At 43.7% G+C, this 21,004-nt stretch overlaps 1 pseudogene; it reads right to left on the bottom strand.

Moving 5' to 3' along the window:
- Nucleotides 1-425: 425 nt before the first annotated feature.
- Nucleotides 426-1,613, bottom strand: LOC123396987 (annotated as a pseudogene).
- Between the last annotated feature and the right edge of the window lie 19,391 nt (nucleotides 1,614-21,004).

The following is a 21,004-nucleotide window of genomic DNA, read 5'->3' as shown; positions in this document are numbered from 1 at the left end:
GCACGCCACAGCTAACTTATGGATATTTAGCTATTTTGTTTGCGTAGGTTACCAAAAAACTTTATCTGTGACAGGCAAAAGTTTCGTCCGTCAGTGTTGCCTTATAAACCAGTGGCAGCGAGGTCTTGCGCGCCTGCCACTGATACACTTCACATGCGGGCAAGTTTGACCCCCACAGACTGGAACAGTTAAACCTGCTGCGAATCCAAATGGAACCACTCGTCCCAGGTAGAGATGAGCTCGAGCTAAGAGGGATGCGCAGTGCTCCTGAAGTCTCGCCGTGCCAGGAATGAGCGATTTGAATTGCGCTCCAGTTGAAACGCACCCATTTTACGTGCTGATGGAATCTGTGGATGTGGAGGGCTCATGCATCATAAATCCTCTCGGGCTCCAACTCCTTGACAGGTTTGTTCATCTCCAATATCTCATAGAATCATGTAACTATTTAAGAAGCTGGGCATATCACCCTCCTGTCTACGATGATCCATCAACCATACATTGGCTATCTTGACGTACAAAAGTGTTTGCATATCTAGCCTGTCAAGAAAACTGTATTTGTTGGAAATCAGCAGAGTTTTTTGTAGAGAAGCACGGACGTACACATAAGCACGGGCGAGGATCGTGTTGCCGTTCGTCTTGGGCACCGTAAAATGCAGCTTATAGCCCTGGTCCCTGTAGTAATGCTCGTAGCCGTGGAAGGGTATCTCGTCGAAGATCCCCTCCTCCTTGCCCACGGCGACCGCTGTCTCGTAGCACCAGGAGGAGGCGACATGGTTGATAGTGTACCCGCCGCCTCCGAGGAGGAGGAGCGGCACGTTGAAGCTACGGAGGTTGCCCAGAAGATTTACGTTTTTTTAAATATGGACTTCATTATTAATGTGAATTTGTAGTTCAGAAGATTGGGGCTGTTTTATAAGTAATGTATTCTATAGCAAGTTTGCCCAGGCTTCACAAAAATTATGGCTCCGCCACTGCTTGCCGTCGCCCTCGCCAACGTCCTCAGCCGTGCCGGTGCCCGGGAAGAATTTCTCGCCGCCGGGCCGGTCCTCGCCATAGCGGTGGAACGAGACCGTCATCACCCGGCTATCCCTCTTGAAGTGCTCCTCCACGCCGTCGCCGTGGTGCACGTCGATGTCCACGTAGAGCACGCGCTCAGGAGCTCCTGGATGGCAAGCACGATGTCGTTCACGTAGCAGAAGCCGCTGGCCCTGCCCTGGCACGCGTGGTGCATCCCGCCGGACCAGTTGATGGCGATGTCGGAGGTGCCGGCGGAGGCAGTAGTCCCAGAGGCCGTCAATGACGGGGTTGTCGTATGCGGCGGCGCCAGGGGCGACGGTCTCGCCGGGGTCCGGCACGCCGATGCCGCACGCCCTGGCTCTCTCCCGGATCTCGGCGTCGCGGTGCCGATGGTCGGTGTCCTGGGTGATGTCCTGGAGGAGGCGGACGTAGGCGTCGTCGTGGAAGGCCCGCAGTTCGGCCTTGGTGGCTGGCTTGACACGGAGGCGCTCCATGTCGGCGAGCAGGCCATATTTTTCGACGAGGGCGTGCGCCATGGCGACGCGGCGGGGCACCATGTGCTGGTCGGCGCCATAGTGGACGTTGACGATGCCCGGGTCATACTTCCGGCGGTCGGCGCTCATATTTAACGCAGAAATCCGATCTAGAGAAAGAACTACGTGGTATAGCTAGGTTTGAGTTGCACGTGATAAAGTTGTGTCTCAAAAAGACCTAAACCTCTTGTATATATAGGAGGAGGGAGGGGGCAGCCTTGGCACCACAAGGTAAGCTCCCTTGTGTTGGCCGAACTAGAAGAGGGAGGAGTCCTCCTCCAACTCCACTTGAATTAGGACTCCTTTCTTAATTTCCCACCTCTTTTGGATTTTTCACTTTTTTTCTCATGGGTTTTCCTTGGATGACTTTGTCAATCCACGTGGACCCCTTGGGCGTGGTGGGCCCACCCAGTGGGCCCCCGAAACCCATTCGTCACTCCCGGTACACTGCCGACAATGCCCGAAAACTTTCGGGAATCCAAACACCAACTTCCTATATATCAATCTACGTTTCTGGACCATTCCGGAAATCCTCGTGACGTCCGTGATCTCATCCGGGACTCCGAAAAACCTTTGGTCACCAACACATATAACTCAACTATACTAAAACACCATCGAACCTTAAATGTGCAAACCCTGCGGGTTTGAGAACTATGTAGACATGACCCGAGACACTCCTCGGTCAATATCCAATAGCGGGACCTAGATGTCCATATTGGATCCTACATATTCTACGAAGATCTTATCGGTTGAACCTCTGTGCCAAGGATTCATATAATCTCGTATAACATTCCCTTTGTCCTTCGGTATGTTACTTACCCGAGATTTGATCGTGGGTATCCCTATAACTATTTTAATCTCGTTACCGGCAAGTCTCTTTACTCATTCTGTAATACAAGATCCCGTGACTTACACTTAAGCCACATTGCTTGCAAGGCTTGTATGTGATGTTGTATTACCGAGTGGGCCCCGAGATACCTCTCCGTCACACAGAGTGACAAATCCCAGTCTTGCTCCATGTTAACTCAACGGACACCTTCGGAGATACCTGTAGAGCACCTTTATAGCTAGTCATCCAGTAATGTTGTGACGTTTGATACACACAAGGTATTCCTCCGATGTCAGTGAGTTTCATGATCTCATGGTTATAGGAATAAATACTTGACACGCAGAAAACAATAGCAACAAAATGACACGATCACATGCTACGTTCATAATTTGGGTGTTGTCCATCACATGATTCTTTTAATGATGTGATCCTGTTATCAAGTGACAACACTTGCCTATGGCCTGGAAACCTTGACCATCTTTCATCAACGAACTAGTCAACTAGAGGCTCACTAGGGACAGTGTGTTGTCTATGTATCCACACAGATATTTAAGTTTTCAATCAATACAATTCTAGCATGGATAATGAACGATTATTATGAACAAGGAAATATAATAATAACTAATTTATTATTGCCTCTAGGACATATTTCCAACAGTACATGCCTTTCACTGCTTCGTAAATCCATATTATAAAAAGAAAAGAATAAATAGAAATAGAAACAAAAACAGAAAAAAGAAATCATAAAAAGAAAAGAATAAATGTAAATAGAAACAGAAAAAAGGAAAAAAAATAAATCAATAAAAATAAAAAAGAAACAGTAAAACAAAAAAATAAATCATAAAAAGGAAAAATAAATAGAAATAGAAACAAAAAAGAAAAATTAAAATGAAATAAAAACCAGAAAAAAGCAATAAATAAATAAAAATAAATGAAAGGAAAAAAGAAATAAAAAATAAAAATAAAAATAAAAAAGGAAGGAAAAAGAAAGAGAAAAGAAAAAGAAAAAAAGAAAAAGAAAACGAAAAAAGAACAAAAAAATAATGAAGAAAAAAACTAAATACACAACATGCAACACGCGCTTCTGCAAACTGGGCCGGTCCAATCCCGGTCATACGTCAGGTCGACAATACCTGTTTGAAAATTGACTCGAAAGTCTGATTTAGACCGAGTATATAAAGACGCTAGTCAATGCTCGTCTGATTGCAGTTACGAGCCCCATTTGCTACCGATCATTGCTACTTTTTAAAAATAGCAGTGACTGGTTCTCGGCCATTCCTGCAACTAGTTGAGGTCACGTATAAGTTTTTTTTTTTCAGTAGTGAGAGTGCAATGCTTGAAGATAACACCTTCAAAATGGAATCGTTGTTCACATGTCAATGCTGGCTGTCCAACCAGAAATTAGACCAAGAGCTATCACCATCCTCAAACCAAAATCTTCAACAAGGTAATAATACACAAACATCGATATCGGTGATCAAGTCATAAGGCTGGTTGTAATGGGTAGTATCATATACTAGTATCATGCATATGATACTAGTGTATGTTACCACGTCCGTAATGGATAGTATCATACGTTAGTATCATAGTATAGTTCATTTATTGTCATGCAAGACACATTATAGCACATCATTTAACCCTCTCTTTCTTCATTTAATTCTATGTCACCTCATAGAAATTGCTTAGTTGACATGCATGATACTACACATAGTACTTCCATTACACGCAGCCTAAGGCAAGATGTAAGTTTTCACCGGGAGTAAATGCATCTGCGATGTCTGACGTCATAGTCTCCGCCCACCATTTTACCTGACTGGTCACGCAGAAGTAGCAGGCCAAGAAGGAAATGCCGGAAGGAAAGACATCATCGTGTTGCTTCGACCGATGCCACACGTTGATGGTTGACATGCACGTCACGACCACACCTATGTATACTCTTACTCATTTAGAGGTTAGAGTTAGATTCTAACCTTGAACTAACCCTGAACTAACTCTAACTAAAGAGGTGTTTGAATGACAGGGTTATATTGACAATAAATGCTCTTTCTCAATCATTTGGCTATTTCGGACCCTAATTCCTGCCGGATTTGGCATGCCCGGCTCCTGCTCATAATTGACATAAACGAACCATCTTTAGAAATCAAGCATGCAAAACATGCTAAATTTTACAATGCTAAGATCCAGCATGGTGCATGGATAGAAATCAACTGAGCAAGAGATTGCAGGTGAATTGAGGGTAAAGTGATCGCATTCCATTCTTGGCACTAGTACATCGATTCCAACATCAAGCAGAAACAGAGCAGAGCAAACAACGAACACCGCCACGAAACGTACGGGCAGATCAGATCACGGAAGGTCAAAGATGCTCCTTACATTGGGGGAGCGAGCCCTGGACAAGAGCTGCGCTGGCCAAGACAGACAGGGACGCGCCCACGCAAGGAGCTGTGCTGGCCTCTCGCGCAGCCAGCTGGCTGAATCCACCGTCCCTCCACAAGGAGCCGTGATGGCCGAGGCCGACAGGGACGGGCCGAGCAAGGAGCCGCAACTGCTTACTGACGGACAGACGGTCCGTGGGGAGACGAGGGGGTTGGAACGGGAGGATAGGACAGGGCTGCTTACCGACGGAGGACGGGAGTGCGGATACGACGAGGGCCCTTCACGGGCGGTGTGAGAGGGAGGGAGGAAGAGGACGAGAAGCTTCGAGGAAGTGGGGAGGGATCCATTGCAGGGAAAGCGAGAGAAAAAGATGTTTTTAGTAATCCAGAAAAGAATTAACCCAAATAAGCATTTTTTAGATGGGTTAGTTTTATAGGTGCATCTAACCCAAACTATCCCTCTGTTTGAATATTTTTGGATTAGTTGAGTCCAAACTAACCCAAACTAGCTGTAACGCAGGGATAGATGGCTATAGTAGTCTTCGTTGCGAGATGTGCCATCTTCGCGACATTCCTCGGCAGCAATGGGAGATAGGAGGGTCGGGCCTGGCACAACCACCCAATGCGATCGAGCCCTTTCCCTGTGCAGCGAGCCAGATCTATCTGATCCAACAAACCACGCCGCTGGCGAGCTTCAACAAGCCGTGCGCCGCCGCACCCAATCCGTGCATAGGAATTGGAATCCGCGCCGCTGACCTCCACAGACTGGACCAGTTAAACCTGCTGCGAATTGAAATGGAAACCAGAGACGTGAGCTCGAGCTAAGAGGGATGCGCAGTGCTCCTGAAGTCTCGCCGTGCCAGGAAGGAGCGATTTGAATTGCGCTCCAGTTGAAACGCACCTATTTTATGAGCTGATGGAATCTCTGAATGTGGAGGGCTCATGCCAAATGCAGACCGGGTTACATCATAAATACTCTCGGGCTCCAACTCCTTGACATGCTTGTGGTTTGTTCATCTCCAATATCTCATAGAATCATGTAACTATTTAAGAAGCTGGGCATGTCTACCCTCCTGTCTACGATGATCCATCAACCATATATTGGCTATCTTGACGTACAAAAGTGTTTGCATATCTAGCCTGTCAAAAAAACTGTATTTGTTGGAAATCAGCAGAGTTTTTTGTAGAGAAACACGGGCATACACATAAGAGGTCTTGAGCCTTAGCTAGAGAGCGGGGATGAAGATGATAATAAGGAGGTGAAGGAGGGTATTTATATGCCTTGCCTCCATTGAAGCAGAGTTTCCGTTAATCAGTTGTCGCCTCACACGATCTGGATGATCAGTTTAGTCACGCCAAAGAGCTGGAGACTCGAAGTGCACTATATTGCCATGTCCATGTGTTACTTCAAATATTTTCCCAGTTCAAGCGCCAAAGTCCGCACAGATAATTTCAAAATAAATTACTTAGTTCATAAACAGTGGGTACAATCTCGATAGAAAGAAAAAACAGTGGGTACCAATCTGATCCTGATCAGACCCACCGTGCATCTCTCTTGCTCTGCTTACCACTTCTATGGAACTCCGAGGTGGCATGCAAGTGCAATACGTTAGTCTGATGAATCTTCTGGTATTCTCTTTTTCTTTTGACGGCCAAACCAGAATCTCGGTGTTGCGTTTTCTTTGCCATTTGGAAGAATTTTTTTAAAAGGATGACCCCCGGCCTCTGCATCATGATGATGCATGCAGCCATTTATTAAAATAAAAAGTTTCAAACAAGTATCCAGCTTGAGCTTAAAAGACCTCGAAAAAAGAAAAGATTACATGGCCATTCGGCCAGATAAAAATAGACTACGATGATTAAACACCTAGCATATTAGGGCATCTCCAATGGTCGTATGATCATCGTTGGTAAAATTGGCACATAGATGATTTTGATGACATGGCACATAATAAAAGAAGAAAGAGAATGAAATCGTATGAACTTGAAGCAACGGTTCACGCACAAGCTCCGAGGCAAGCATGGTTATTTCTTCACTATTTAATGGACCCGCTTAGTTATTTTACATAGGATTAACATACACTACATTGAAGAGCTTGTATAATGTGCTGTTGGTTGTTGATGTGGACACTTATACCAACGATTGAACATACGGACTGTTGAAGATGCTCTTAGTGTGCCGCCATCCATATCGGTTGAAGATAGCCTGCGCTGTCATCTCCCACCGGCTGCACCAAGTAACCAAAAGCCCCCTGGACTTCCCATGGGTGACTAAGGACCACGTACGGATCTAAGTTGTAGCTCTGTAGATAACCTGTAAAAAGTTGATTAAATTCTTCCTATCAAAAATCATATCATTTCTACAGTTCCCTATAGCCCAAAGCACGGCATAAATTCCTATTCGAATGTAGCTAGCTATGGTGACGTCCATCCCATTAAGCCACGTTCCGAATAACGTGTTCATACTCATTGAAGGGTTTATGTTAAAGGCTATATGAATAGTTTGTCATAGAAGTTTAGCCAATGAGCACTCGAGAAAGAGGTGTTTAAAAGTTTCATTATGATCGCAAAAGCAACATCTGGAATTGCCCACCCATCTTCGTTTAACCAAGTTGTCTTTCGCGAGAATCAAACCTTTGTGAACGAACCACATGAAATTTTTAATCTTCAGTGGTACTTTGATTTTCCAAATATATGGAGACGTAGGTAATGTTCCGGCATTAATAAGCTCCATATACATTGATTCCACTGTAAATCTACCGCTTGTAGTTAACTTTCAGTGAATTTTATCTGCTTGGTTAGTTGGTTGAACTTCCATCAACCTACTAACTAAATGGAGCCACACATTCCATCGTTCTCCTACCCATTGTAAAATCGTAGCAACGTAAGCCTCCTTGTGTTGCACAATGTTATATAATGTCGGATATTGTGTAGCTAGAGGCATCTCCCCTAACCACGTGTCTTCCCAGAACTTGGTTGTGTTACCATCCCCAATGCGAAACTTGACTCTATGAAAAAATGCTTCCTTTGCCCGCATTAATCCTTTCCAAAATGGTGAATCCGAAGATTTCGCTATAACCTTAGCCAAGGTTTTGGATTGTAGGTACTTATTACACAAAATTTGTACCAATGTACCTTCCGTCTCCATTGATATTATGTACAACCATTTGCTCAAAAGACATTTATTCTTAAGTTGTAGATTTTCAAATCCTAACCCACCTTGATCTTTTGGTCTGCATATTATATCCCATTTAGCTAATCTGTATTTCATTTTACTGTCATCTATTTGCCAGAAAAATCGTGATCGGTAAAAATCAAGTCTTCTCCGTACCCCTACTGGTACTTTAAAGAAAGATAATAGGAACATCGACAAGCTTGTCAATACTGAATTTATTAGCACTAACCGGCCTCCATAGGACATAAGTTTGCTCTTCCAGCAGCTTAGTCCTTTTTCAAATCGATCTTCTATGCATTGCCATTTGGAAGATGAATTGGAGATCCAGTCGGTGTAAGAAACACATCAGTGGGTGACCACAGAATGCCACAGATTAATGACTCCACAATGCATGCCCAAAAATCTAAGTCCACCAAATTATTAGTTTCATTGTCATTTTGGAAGGCGCTTGAGGCGATTCGTCTATATATATTTATCATATCTGCTTAAATAACTCTTATCCTAGTTGGTTGCCTTTCGGTTATCTTGGTCATTTTAGTAATATCATCAGTGTAATGCTGCATTTATGCGCTACCAAGCTTTATAATTCTTTGTTACTTAAGTGCATAATTGAAGCAACTTAGCTATCACTCACCCCTCTCCAAGTCCATCACCACTCAGCAGTCACCAATGTTTCTTTATGTTTTTCTTCAAACAAATACCACGGACCACTGCTAGTGTGTCGACCACTAATTGAACGTACTGATCTGGAAAAAGGTGTAATTAAAGGGACTAGTTATGTAGACAAGTTTATCTTGTAAAATATCTGAATTTGTAGCCTTTTTGAGGAAGATATCTAAATGCAATTAATCAGGAGAAAAAGGATAAGCTCTGCAGATTATGTGAGCTCTGCAATTCTGCATCACTGGTGTTAAATTCTATTTCCTTGTCAAGCAAAGCGTTGAAATAATAAGCATTTTTAGAACTTACTTAATCTTGAATGGCATCATGAGTTCATGACTTATGTGATGCTAAACTAGACATGCCACAAATTAACTGACTAGCATTTCCAGCTATGGAGATGAAGACGTTGTAGTCCAAGTAGTATTAAACACTCAACAACATCATTTTTAGGACAAATGATGGATTTTATTATCTCACAGTGGAGTATCAAGGGGATACAAAACACAACGTGCACACATCATGTTGATTAAAATATGTCAACACCGCACACACACAAAATATATACCGACGACTTGCAAAGACAAACAAGACCGAAATTATGCCTTAGTGGGGATAAAAGAAACAAATGTGAAGTGTTCAAAACAATGATCAAATATCTGGTGAAAACATTTGTCTTTCTGTGCCTTAATCAACCACATTTTTCTTAGCTAAGGTAGTAGTATTTAAACAGGCCAACTCGCTGGTGCTCGTGGTCTATCCAGACACCATTTCCGGGCAGCTGGCCCCGTGGGGATCTTTCTATCACTAGTGGAAAACGGGCCTTTAGCCGGGACCCTTTAGTCCCGGCCTGCCTTTGGACCGGGACTAAAGGCCCGGCCACGTCGCCCCAATTCTCAATGCTTCCCTTGAGGCTTTAGTCCCGACCCGTAAGGAGCCTTTAGTCCCGGTTCGTGTCCCAAACCGGGACTAAAGGGCTACGCGGTGGGCAGCCCGCATGTGCGCCACCTTTAGTCCCGGTTTGTGTCTCAAACTGGGACTAAAGTCCTCTGCCTATATATAGCACAGCCCCCCTCCCCTCTTCCTTGCATTTTTCTTGGATGGAGGATTGTGGGTGTGTGCTAGCTCTCCACTTCTTTTGATGCACTAGAGGTGTTTGTTGAAATGTGTGTTAGAGCGATGCCGCTTCAGTTCACCGAACACAACTACGATATGAGATGCCTGAGCCACGCTTAAACCTCTTCCTCTTTATTTCTACTTATTCTAAAAGGTTAGCAACTATATTTCCTCGTTTAGACCGTGTGGTACTGATTTTTAGGATCGTGATTGTATTTGATATACTGTCGTATAACACAGATGAGCCATCCATGGATGTACGGTGATCGACGCACATCCGCTTACAGAGAAGGCGTGCATTCTTTTCGAGATGCAGCCGATGCGAACAAGCATGGTGGTGGCTATATGTTTTGTCCATGTGTTGAATGTCGGAATGAGAAGGATTACACTTCCTCAAGAGTCATTCAGAGCCACCTGCTTCGGTCCGGTTTTATGTCGGGCTATAATGTTTGGACCAAGCACGGAGAAAGAGGGGTTATGATGGAAGACGACGATGAAGAAGAAGAGAATGATGATGACAACTACCGATCTATGTTCCCTGAGTATGCTGCTACCGCAATGGAAGACAATGAAGAAGAAGATCAGGATGAAGAACGGGAACCAGATGAGCCCGCTGATGATCTTGGCCGGGTCATTTCTGATGCATGGCGAGGTTGCGACACAGAAAAGGAGAGGTTGCAGTTCGAGCAGATGTTACAGGACCACAACAAATTGTTGTACCCAACTTGTGAAAATGGCCAGAAGAAGCTGGGTAGCACACTGGAATTGCTGAAGTGGAAGGCAGAGACCGGTGTGACTAACTCGTCATTGGAAAAGTTGTTGGTACTGATGAAGAAGATGCTTCCAAGAAAGAACGAATTGTCCGCCAGCACGTACGAAGCAAAGAAGCTTGTCTTCCCTCTAGGATTAGACGTGCAGAAGATACATGCATGCCCTAATGACTGCATCCTCTACCGCGGTGAGAAGTACGAGAATATGGATAAATGCCCGGTATGCACTGCATTGCGGTATAAGATCAGAAAAGATGACCCTGGTGATATTGAGGGTGAGCCACCCAGGAAGAGGGTTCCTGCCAAGGTGATGTGGTATGATCCTATAATACCACGGTTGAAACGTCTGTTCAGAAATAAAGATCATGCGAAGTTGTTGCGATGGCACATGGAAGATCGTATGAAAGACGATAAGTTGAGGCACACCGCTGATGGTCGGCAGTGGAGAAAAATCGAGAGAGAGTTCCCGAGATTTGCAGCTGACGCAAGGAACTTATGGTTAGGTCTGAGTACAGATGGCATGAATCCTCTTGGGGAGCAGAGTTGCAGTCACAGCACCTGGCCCGTTACTCTATGTATCTACAACCTTCCTCCTTGGTTGTGCATGAAGCGAAAGTTCATTATGATGCCAGTGCTTATCCAAGGTCCAAAGCAACCCGGTAACGATATTGATGTGTACCTAAGGCCATTAATTGATGAACTTTTACAGCTGTGGGCCGAACCAGGTGTACGTGTGTGGGACGAGCACAAATAAGAGGAATTTTACCTTCGAGCGTTGCTTTTCGTAACCATCAATGATTGGCCTGCTCTTAGTAACATTTCCGGACAGTCAAACAAGGGATACAATGCATGCACACACTGTTTGGATCAGACAGAAAGTATATATATCTGGACAAATGTAGCAAGAATGTGTACCCGTACAATCGTCGTTTTCCTCCGCTCAAGCATCCCTTAAAGAAAAAAAGGCAAGCATTTCAATGGCAAGGCAGAACCCCGGGGGAAGCCTGTCATCCGTACTGGTGTTGAAGTATTTGATATGGTCAAAGATTTAAAAGTAATCTTTGGAAAGGGTCCTGGCAGCCAACCTGTTCCTAACGGCCCTGATAAGCGCGTACCCATGTGGAAGAAGAAATCTATATTTTGGGAGCTACCCTACTGGGAAGTCCATGAGGTCCGCTCGGCAATCGACGTGATGCACCTGACGAAGAATCTCTGCGTGAATATTCTAGGCTTCCTGGGCTTGTATGGGAAGTCAAAAGATACACCGGAAGCATGGGAGGACCAGGAACGTCATAAAGGAAGAGATGGCATGCATCCAGGGCAGTTTCAAGGGCGTGCCAGCTATGCTCTTACTAAGGAAGAGAAGGAAATCTTCTTTGAAGTCCTTTTCAGTATCAAGGTCCCGACTGGCTTCTCGTCGAATATAAAGGGAATCGTAAATATGAAAGACAAAAAATTTCAAAACCTAAAGTCTCATGACTGCCACGTGCTTATGACGCAATCGATTCCGGTTGCATTGATGGGAATTCTACCGGAAAATGTTCGCCTGGCAATTGTGAAGGTATGTGCATTCCTCAATGCAATTTCTCAGAAGGTAATCGATCGAGAAAGTCTATCAGGGTTACAGATTGATGTGGTCTAATGTCTGGTCAGCTTTGAGTTGTTGTTCCCGCCATCCTTCTTCAATATAATGACACACCTCCTAGTTCACCTAGTCGAAGAGATTAGAATTCTCGGTCCTGTGTTTCTACACAATATGTTCCCCTTCGAGAGGTTCATGGGAGTCTTAAAGAAATATGTTCGTAACCGTGCTAGGCCAGAAGGAAGTATCTCCAAGGGCTATGGAACAGAGGAGGCCATTGAGTTTTGTGTGGACTTTCTTCCTGACCTTAAGCCGATTGGTGTTCCTGAATCTCGGTATGAGGGTAGGCTGACAGGAAAAGGCACACTAGGAAGGAAAGAAAAAGTATGTATGGACGGGCATTCTTTATCTCAAGCACACTACACAGTTCTACACAATTCCACCGTGGTGGCTCCGTATATCGTGAGACACAAGAATATTCTACGCTCCGAAAACCCGGGAAAGGCTGACTCTTGGATTAAAGGGGAACACGAGAAGACTTTCGGCAGTTGGTTGCAGACACATCTCATGAATGACGACACCGTTGGAGATGAGCTGTACTATTTGGCCAGGCCACCATCTTCGACTCTATGTACTTTCCAAGGGTATGAGATAAATGGGAATACATTTTACACGGTTGCCCAAGATAAAAAGAGCACCAATCAAAATAGTGGTGTCCGCTTTGATGCAACAGACGAGAATGGGCACTGTTTGGAAACATATTACGGGTACATAGAGGAGATATGGGAACTTGACTATGGACCTACTTTTAAGATCCCTTTGTTTCGGTGCAAATGGGTGAAGCTGACAGGAGGCGGGATAGTTGTAGACCAAAAGTACGGCATGACAACAGTGGATCTCAACAATCTTGCGTACATGGACGAACCATTTGTCCTAGCCAATGATGTCGCTCAGATTTTCTATGTGAAGGACATGTCTACAAAAACGAGAAAAAGAAATCAGCAAAAGAAGATATCGTCCGATGAGCCAAAACGCCACATAGTTCTTTCAGGGAAAAAGAAACATCGTGGGAGTAGATGACAAGACAGACATGTCAGAAGATTATAATAAGTTTCATGAAATTCCGCCCTTCAAAGTGAAAACTGACCCAAGCATCCTACTGAATGATGAAGATTCTCCATGGCTACGACCCAGAAGAAAACAGAAATAATAGATAGGAATATTGGTGCAATAATGTAATAATGTATTAAACCTTTTATGTAATGCATGTATGGAATGTACTAAATTTCAAACACTTTTCATTTTCATAGTATCTATGTAAGAGATGAGTTCTCGTTCGAAACCCTGATACTTCGAGAGAGATTGTCCGTTTTGTACACGAAGTGCATCCAGTTTTTGTCGTAGCCCTCTCAACTTTTTAACATGCTATGTGGGTGAAATGATGATAACATGCCAACTTTCAACATTTTCAAAGTTCATTTGTAGTGCTTTTCAATTTTAGGGTCAAATTGGCGATTCATCTCTATTATGAAATTAAATATATCAAAAAACCATTGCAGAACATATGACCAAATTAATACAAGTTCATCATCACATTAAAGCCAAAGAATAGTAGTGATCAAATGTTATTATTGCAAAAAATAAATACATAAAGTTCTCTCATAAAACAACATACAACTATGTAAAACATTTAAATGCAACAACAAACGCGATCAAAATCGCAACTAAGGTAACAATTGACCCAACAGCATAATGATACCAAGCCTCTTTATCAATGGCATATTTTCTAATATTCCTAATCTTCAAGCGCATTTCATCCATCTTCAAGCGCATTGCATCCATCTTCAACCGCATCGCATCGATCTCCATCTTGCGATCATCGATGACATCGGCGACATGCAACTCCAGTTCCATATTCTTATCCTCAATTATTTTCAATTTTTTCTTCAAGTATTTGTTTTATTTTTCAACCAAATTTAACTTCTAGATTAAAAAAAATTATGTCACGTTGGTCGTCATAATTGTCATAAACACTAAATAAAACAAATAGTTATAAAAGATAATATATACCACATCCGAATCATAGACAGGACGAGGGCCGACGGAGACTATATAATAACAAAAAATAATGAAAGTGAGTAATTTATACAAGTATGTATCTAAATCATACAAGTAAGATTTTTTTTCTTTTAAAAAGAAGATAAGAACAAGAGGCTCACCACGGTGGTGCTCGCGACGAGATCGGCGCGGGGCGATGGACAATGGTGACGACGGGCACGGGACGACACCCTACGCATGTGCAGACTCTAAGAAGTTAATTTGAGCATTTGAAATGAGCTACACTAGCAGTGACAAATGAAAGGATGAAGTAGCTAACCTTTTAAAACACTTGTGCAGTTGGTGCACGACCAAACATAGACAAATATTAAGGAAAATGGATCTTGGAGGTCGAGCTTGGAGAGGAGAAAGCTTAAATATAGTGGCTCGGGCATTTCATCGAACACGTCATGTGCATGAACTAGAGTGGCAAGAGCATGGCATGGTCACACTTCAACAACCAAAAAACAGGGGATATGCTGGACAGGGGCGAGGGTTTATATAGGCAACACTTTAGTCCCGGTTCTTGCCACGCCCCGGGACTAAAGGTCCCTGCTTCCCGCCTTCTGGTCTGCCGAAAAAGGGCCTTTAGTCCCGGGTCGTGGCTCCACCCGGGACTAAAGACCCCCTTTAGTCCCGGTTCTTGCCACGCCCCGGGACTAAAGGCCCCTGCTTCCCGCCTTCTGGTCTGCCCGAAAAAGGGCCTTTAGTCCCGGGTCGTGGCTCCACCTGGGACTAAAGGGGGTCTTTAGTCCCGGATCGAGCCCCGAACCGGGACTAAAGATCCACCTGTATAAGCGGGAGTTAGAAAATTTCGAACCCAAATCGTCCATTTCTCTTCTTATTCCTCTCGTTCTCCTGCCCGGCGCGGCACAGCGACGAACTCGACGACGCCGTCAGGCTGCCCGCCGTCCTGCTCGCCGCCGTCGCCGTCGTCCTGCTCGCCGCCGCCGTCCTCCTCGCCGCGCGCCGTTGACACCTCCGGCCGGTAAGCCCCCCGCCCCCTCCTCCCCAACACTCCGGCCAATAGAAGAAAAGAAGAAAAAGGAGAAGAAAGGAAGAAAAAGGAGAAGAAAGGAAGAAAAAGGAGAAGAAAGGAAGAAAAAGGGAAGGAGAAGAAAAGAAGAAAAAGGAGAAGAAAGGAGAAGAAAGGAAGAAAAAGGAGAAGAAAGGAAGAAAATGGAGAAGAAAGGAAGAAAAAGGGAAGAAAAGAAGAAAAAGATTTTTTTTGTCATTTAATTCCTATTGTTATTAGGTTTGTGCTAGATTATTAGGGTTAATAATATGTAGAATTAGGAAAAAGGAAAATAAGAAGAGGAGGAGAAGAAAAGAAGAAAAAGAAGAATAAGAAGAGGAGGAGAGGAGAAGAAGAGGAAAAATAGAAGAAGAGGAGAAGTAGAAGAAGAGAAAAAATTAGAAGAGGAGGAGAGGAGAAGTAGAAGAAGAGAAGAGGAGAAGTAGTAGAAGAAGAGGAGAAGTAGAAGTAGAAGAAGAAGTAGAAGAAGAGGAGAAATAGAAGAAGAGAAAAAATTAGTTTAGGGTTACAAGAAGAATAAATATTTTTTTGTCATTTAATTTTGCTATTGTATAATGTATATGCTTAAATGTTAATAGTGTTTCTTCGATTATTGCTTAATTTTGCTATTGTATATGCTTAAATGTTAATAGTTTAATTTTGCTATTGTATATGCTTAAGTGTTAATAGTTTATTTTTAGCAAGAAAATTAATAGAACTAGTTTAATTTTGCTATTGTATATGCTTAAGTGTTCGGGACTGGGCTCCGCCCGGCTGGTATTTTAGAGTTTAGGTTCTAGCCAAGACCCGGGACTAAAGGACCTCTTATATAAAACGACACTTCGAAGTTTCCAACCCCTCTTATATAGTTTGTTAGTTTATTAGTTAATCAAATGTCCGTTTTTTCCAGAACTATGGATCCACATATCAGGAACCTCGAAGAGGAAGAACTTCTCGAAGATATGATCAAAGACGGCCCCGACGTTGAACCAGCTGAATCTCCATCGTCATATCTAAACGCCTCCGGATATGGAATGGAGGTAGAGCGACACGAAGATCCAGCCGATGAGGCAGGAGATAGCTCCAATGACGGAGAAGGTGATAGCTCCCCTGATGGAGAAGCCAGTGGAGAAGCCGGTGAAGAAATAATAAAGTTCGGCGAGGTATACATATAAAGTTCGACAATCACTTATAATATGTGAAAAATATTGGAGATAGCTCTATATCGTTGTCTACATATAACTTGTTTAGTTATTTCAATTCATTGTCTATATATAACTTGTACTCTATTATGCAGAATGAAGATTCTGGATTGTAAAAGTAAGACCATCCTAAATATTAGGTTTATTGACCCAGATAAAATACATATAGCAACGCTAACTGATAAACCCAAGGAGACGGAGGAAAACCTTCTAAGGTTTCTAACAGATCAAAATTTCTGTGACCACATACTGTTTCCATACAACTTCAGGTGAGGGTCTTTACTCTGTTGTGTCCATTCACTTATAAGTGTAATTGACAAGTTACTGACACATATATATATATATACATGTGCAGCTTCCATTGGATTCTGTTGGATATTCAAATTGATAAGGGAAGAGTTGATGCCTTCGCCCATTATCGAGACCCTTGGAACAGTTCCAAAGCCTGCAGGACATGCTCCAAGGGTAATTTCAATCATTCTTGCGCTCTACCGGTCTCTTTCGATGATTTTCTGATATATCAGTTACTGAAAAACTTAGCAAATCATTATCCTTGTCGGGCAGGGTTTGGAAGCGGTTCAAGTGCGTGACTCCCGGTAACTTTCCTGAGAAGCTGACCTTTAGAGCGGCTCAGGTAAGTAGTAGTATGATATACTTCTATTAATTTTCAATACATTTATGATGCTAGATTATTATTTTGATTATATATATTCTATTCTCGTAAAGTGCGACCAGTAGCCACGGGGAACGCATCTATGCGGATACTATGTTTGCGAGACCATTCGCACGTTTACCTCTGAGCTCAAGGATCACAGATTCGACGTAAGCAATGAACATTCACACCTCTATTTTTACCCGTCATTCTTTGTTATCATGATTGATATTCATATTCATCTCCTCTTCTTATATAGCACACGGCCATGAGGACGAAGGTCCTACCAGAGCAACGCGCGATTGCTGTTGCAGAGGAGCTTGCGGGATTTTTGAGGACGAAAGCTATAGATGACAAAGGACGATTTAGTGTAGCTAGGGGCCATTACTGATGTTCGTCCATGTAATCGAATAGACGGGCTCTAGTCCCGATAATTCAGATCTCCATAAAATTGTATATATATGCTCGTTTGTAAGATAAGTTAATCTTATATATATGCATAATTATTTCTATTTAAATTATATGAAAACTAATTCCCGAACACCAAACGAGGCATCACGTTAATCTCCTGAACACCTAAACCCTAAAACCCTAAAACCCAAAAATAATTTCATTCAAAAAAACAAAAAATAAGCAAAATCTGAAAATCTTTAGTCCGAGTCCGTGTAACGAACCGGGACTAAAGGGCCTGCCCCTGGGGCGCTACGAGGCGCCCACTTGGAGCACCTTTAGTCCCGGATTGTAACAGGACCGGGACTAAAGGTTAGGCCTTTAGTCCCGCCCCTTTAGTCCCGGTTGGTGAACCGGGACTAAAGCCCCTTACGGGCCGGGGCTAAAGGCCCCGTCCCCACTAGTGTATTGACTCGGCTTATCATGCCTTATGTTGTCCGCCATGCTTTTTTCGGATCTTTTCATTGTGGAAAGGTAAACTCTTTCACCCGGCGCGTCGGCCGCGCGCCTCGCTGGCAGGTGCATGCAACATTTTTTATCAAATTTGCTGCAACCATGTGTTATTTTGATACAAACGTTTTTCATGCAGTTTTTTTCTCGTCTAAATTTGTTGCAATCAGCGTTCATATTTGCTACAAGCGTTTTTTATTTACTATATTTGTCTAGCAAAAAAGTTGTATATACGTTTGGTTGCAACTCGAGTTTGTTGGATTTTTGCTACAACCGGCGTTTTGACTTTTGCTACAACCGTGTTATTTTTTGCTACAACTGGCATCATTTTTTGCTGCAACCGTTCACTAAAAAAGTTGCATGCGCGCCACGTAGATATTTGCTACAACCGGCGTTTGACTTTTGCTACCAATATCATCTTCTTCGTTTGCTACGATCACGTAATTATTATTATTTTGCTACAATTATTTTTTTGTTGCAACCATTGACGAAAATTGCTGCATAGCGTCGAAATTTATTGCATCGAGAAAAAAATATTACATGAAGATCTAACGATGCGCTCGCCTACAGCTCGCAGATCAGACAGCCCGCGCGCGGTCGGGGCGCACCGGCGCAGAGCATCGCCCTTGTGGAAAGCGCCCTTGCGTGACAAGGTCACAATCATTGTTTGGCAACTTTTTACTGTCAAACTCCCATCTCGGATGGCTAATTTTTTTTAATATTGCATTTCTTTTAGAAAATAATGCACCGATTCAAAAAATTTCAAAAATAAGCCAGCCTCGGCCACTGCGAAGCCGATTGGAGGTTGTCGGCTTTGGTGTGGCCGACGGAAAGCAGTCGGCCGGGCCTAGGCCGATTAATAGCTCTCGGCCACGTGGGAGCCGACTAGTGGCCAGGCCACTGCCTGTCGGCCTTGGGGAAGCCGATAGGGCTATCGGCCTAGGCGTGGCCGACTAGTGACCACGAGCCAGCCCGACCCCGCCCCTTCCCCCCTCTCCTTGTTCCTCCTTCCTCTTTCTTCCTTCTCCCTTCTCTCATTCTACCTTATCTCCTTTCTCTCTTTCTTCTCCTTCCATCTCCCCCCACACAACAAATCATACTTTTATTTGCACGCTTTGAACCGTACTTTTATTGTGCAAGGAGGAGGGCATCCAAATTATCCGTCTCACTCGTGATGGAATTTTTTATTTTCAACGTTAGCTATTTTCCTGACTCCATTTCCCGCGCATATTCCCCCAATCGGCCATGCCATTTCGTTCCCTCCTCAGTTGTCGCCAATATTTCCATGTCTCCATTCCCGCCAAATTTTTTGCACCACCTTTCCCGCCAAATTTTGCTCGTTCCTTTTCCCGCCACCTTTCCCGCCAACTTTTTACCCTCTTATTTCCCGCCAAATCTTTCCCGCCTCATTTCCCTCCTCGTTTTCCCACCATCTTCCTGGTCATCTAAGTCTATAAAAGGAGGCATTGGACTGCCTTCCTGCATCATCCAGCCTCACTTGAGAACACTAGCAGTGCCTTCCTCCATCATCCAGTCAATATGAGTTTGCCTTGCTCGGATTAGAGCATCAGGCCTAAGAAAATGCAGAGTGCGAGTTTGCCTCGGGGTGAGGAAGCAGTTCGATGTTGGTGCGGTGATCTCTGCAAGGTGAAGGAGGTGACGGATTTTTCAGATTGGTTGGGCATGAAGTTTTTCATGTGCGCCAATTATGAATCTGATCCGCCCGAATCTATTTATGCGTACCTCAGGCCTCCGGTATGCTCAAGTTATCCAGAGTAAATATGTTGTTGATATTATAGTTTACTTGATATTTATATATATTTTTTGTAGTCTCCTCCTCCTCTCTGCATGTACTATCGTTGGATTGACACGGAAATGTCGGACTGGGCGGTGACCGAGATTCTTGAAAGAGGTCGCCGTGCATGGGCTAGCTTGGACTTGGAAGAGCGCCGCAAGAAGGCTGAAGCAGAGGAGAAAGCAGAGCAGAAGAAAGAGTGGGAAGAGTACTGTGTGGAGCAGAGGGCTTTTATTGATGAGATGAAAAGGAAAAACCAAGAAGAGAAACTTCGGTTGGAGAAGGTTTACAGACAGCGGGAACGGGCCCGTGAAGCTGAGAGGGAGAGAAAGAGAGAAAGGGCTCGTGCAGCCAAAGCAGCAAAAGAAGCCGGTGATGGGAAAGGAAAATATTCACGCTGGACTCAGTAGATTTATTTTAATTTCAGCAAGTTGTATCTTAATTTCAGCAAGTTGTATCTTAATTTTAGCAAGTTGTGTCAGCACGTTGTATCTTAATTTCAGCAAGTTGTATTTTAATTCCGGCAAGGTGTATCTTAGTTTGTCTGTAATCTCAAGTTATTGGTAGTATATGTGTTATCCACTAAGAACCAACTGAGCATATTTTCCCACCATTTCCTATAAGTCTCTCTTTCCCGCCATATTTTCCCGCCTATAGCTTTCCCGCCATTTTGTTCCCGCCTTGCTTTCCCGTCATTTATTTCCCGCCTCGCTTTCCCGCCATTAGATTTTCGTCTCACTCTTCGGCACCTATAAAACCCTCTCCACGGCAAGGTTGGTAAGGAGTGTGCTCAAAATGTCTCATTATCCTTTCGATCGTAGTTTTCACAGTGGTATGTCCGAGTGTCTTCTACGCTTGGCTAGCAATTTCAAGATAGACAATAGAATAGTTTCATGGGACGAACTCATCAGTAGTGACACGCTACTGAATTAGGTTGCTCATGCATTAGCTAGGAAGGGGTGGCCTGCAAGGACATATGAGGAGATTCGGAAGGAACTTCTGCTGTTGAATGAAAGATGGAAGAAGAAAGGCCATCACATACGCGGTGGAGGTGGAGTAAAACATCCATTTTTATGGATTGACGATAGCGAGGACGAAGACGATATCTTCATGCCGAGTAGCAGGGACAAGAGGGCAGCATCAACGAGTGCCAAGAGTACCGCTTCGTCGAAGGGCCAGAGCTCTGCATCATCGAAGGATGACGACGACTTTATGTAGTTTTTGTATGAACTCTGCATCTTAATGTATCTTATTTTATGTATCTTATTTTCTGTATCTCCGGAATC

The sequence above is a fragment of the Hordeum vulgare genome, chromosome 5H, assembly GCF_904849725.1.
Source record: "Hordeum vulgare subsp. vulgare chromosome 5H, MorexV3_pseudomolecules_assembly, whole genome shotgun sequence".
NCBI classification, from domain to species: domain Eukaryota; kingdom Viridiplantae; phylum Streptophyta; class Magnoliopsida; order Poales; family Poaceae; genus Hordeum; species Hordeum vulgare.
The sequence above is the reverse complement of the archived record's forward strand: the minus strand, read 5'-3'. Positions and strand labels throughout refer to the sequence as shown.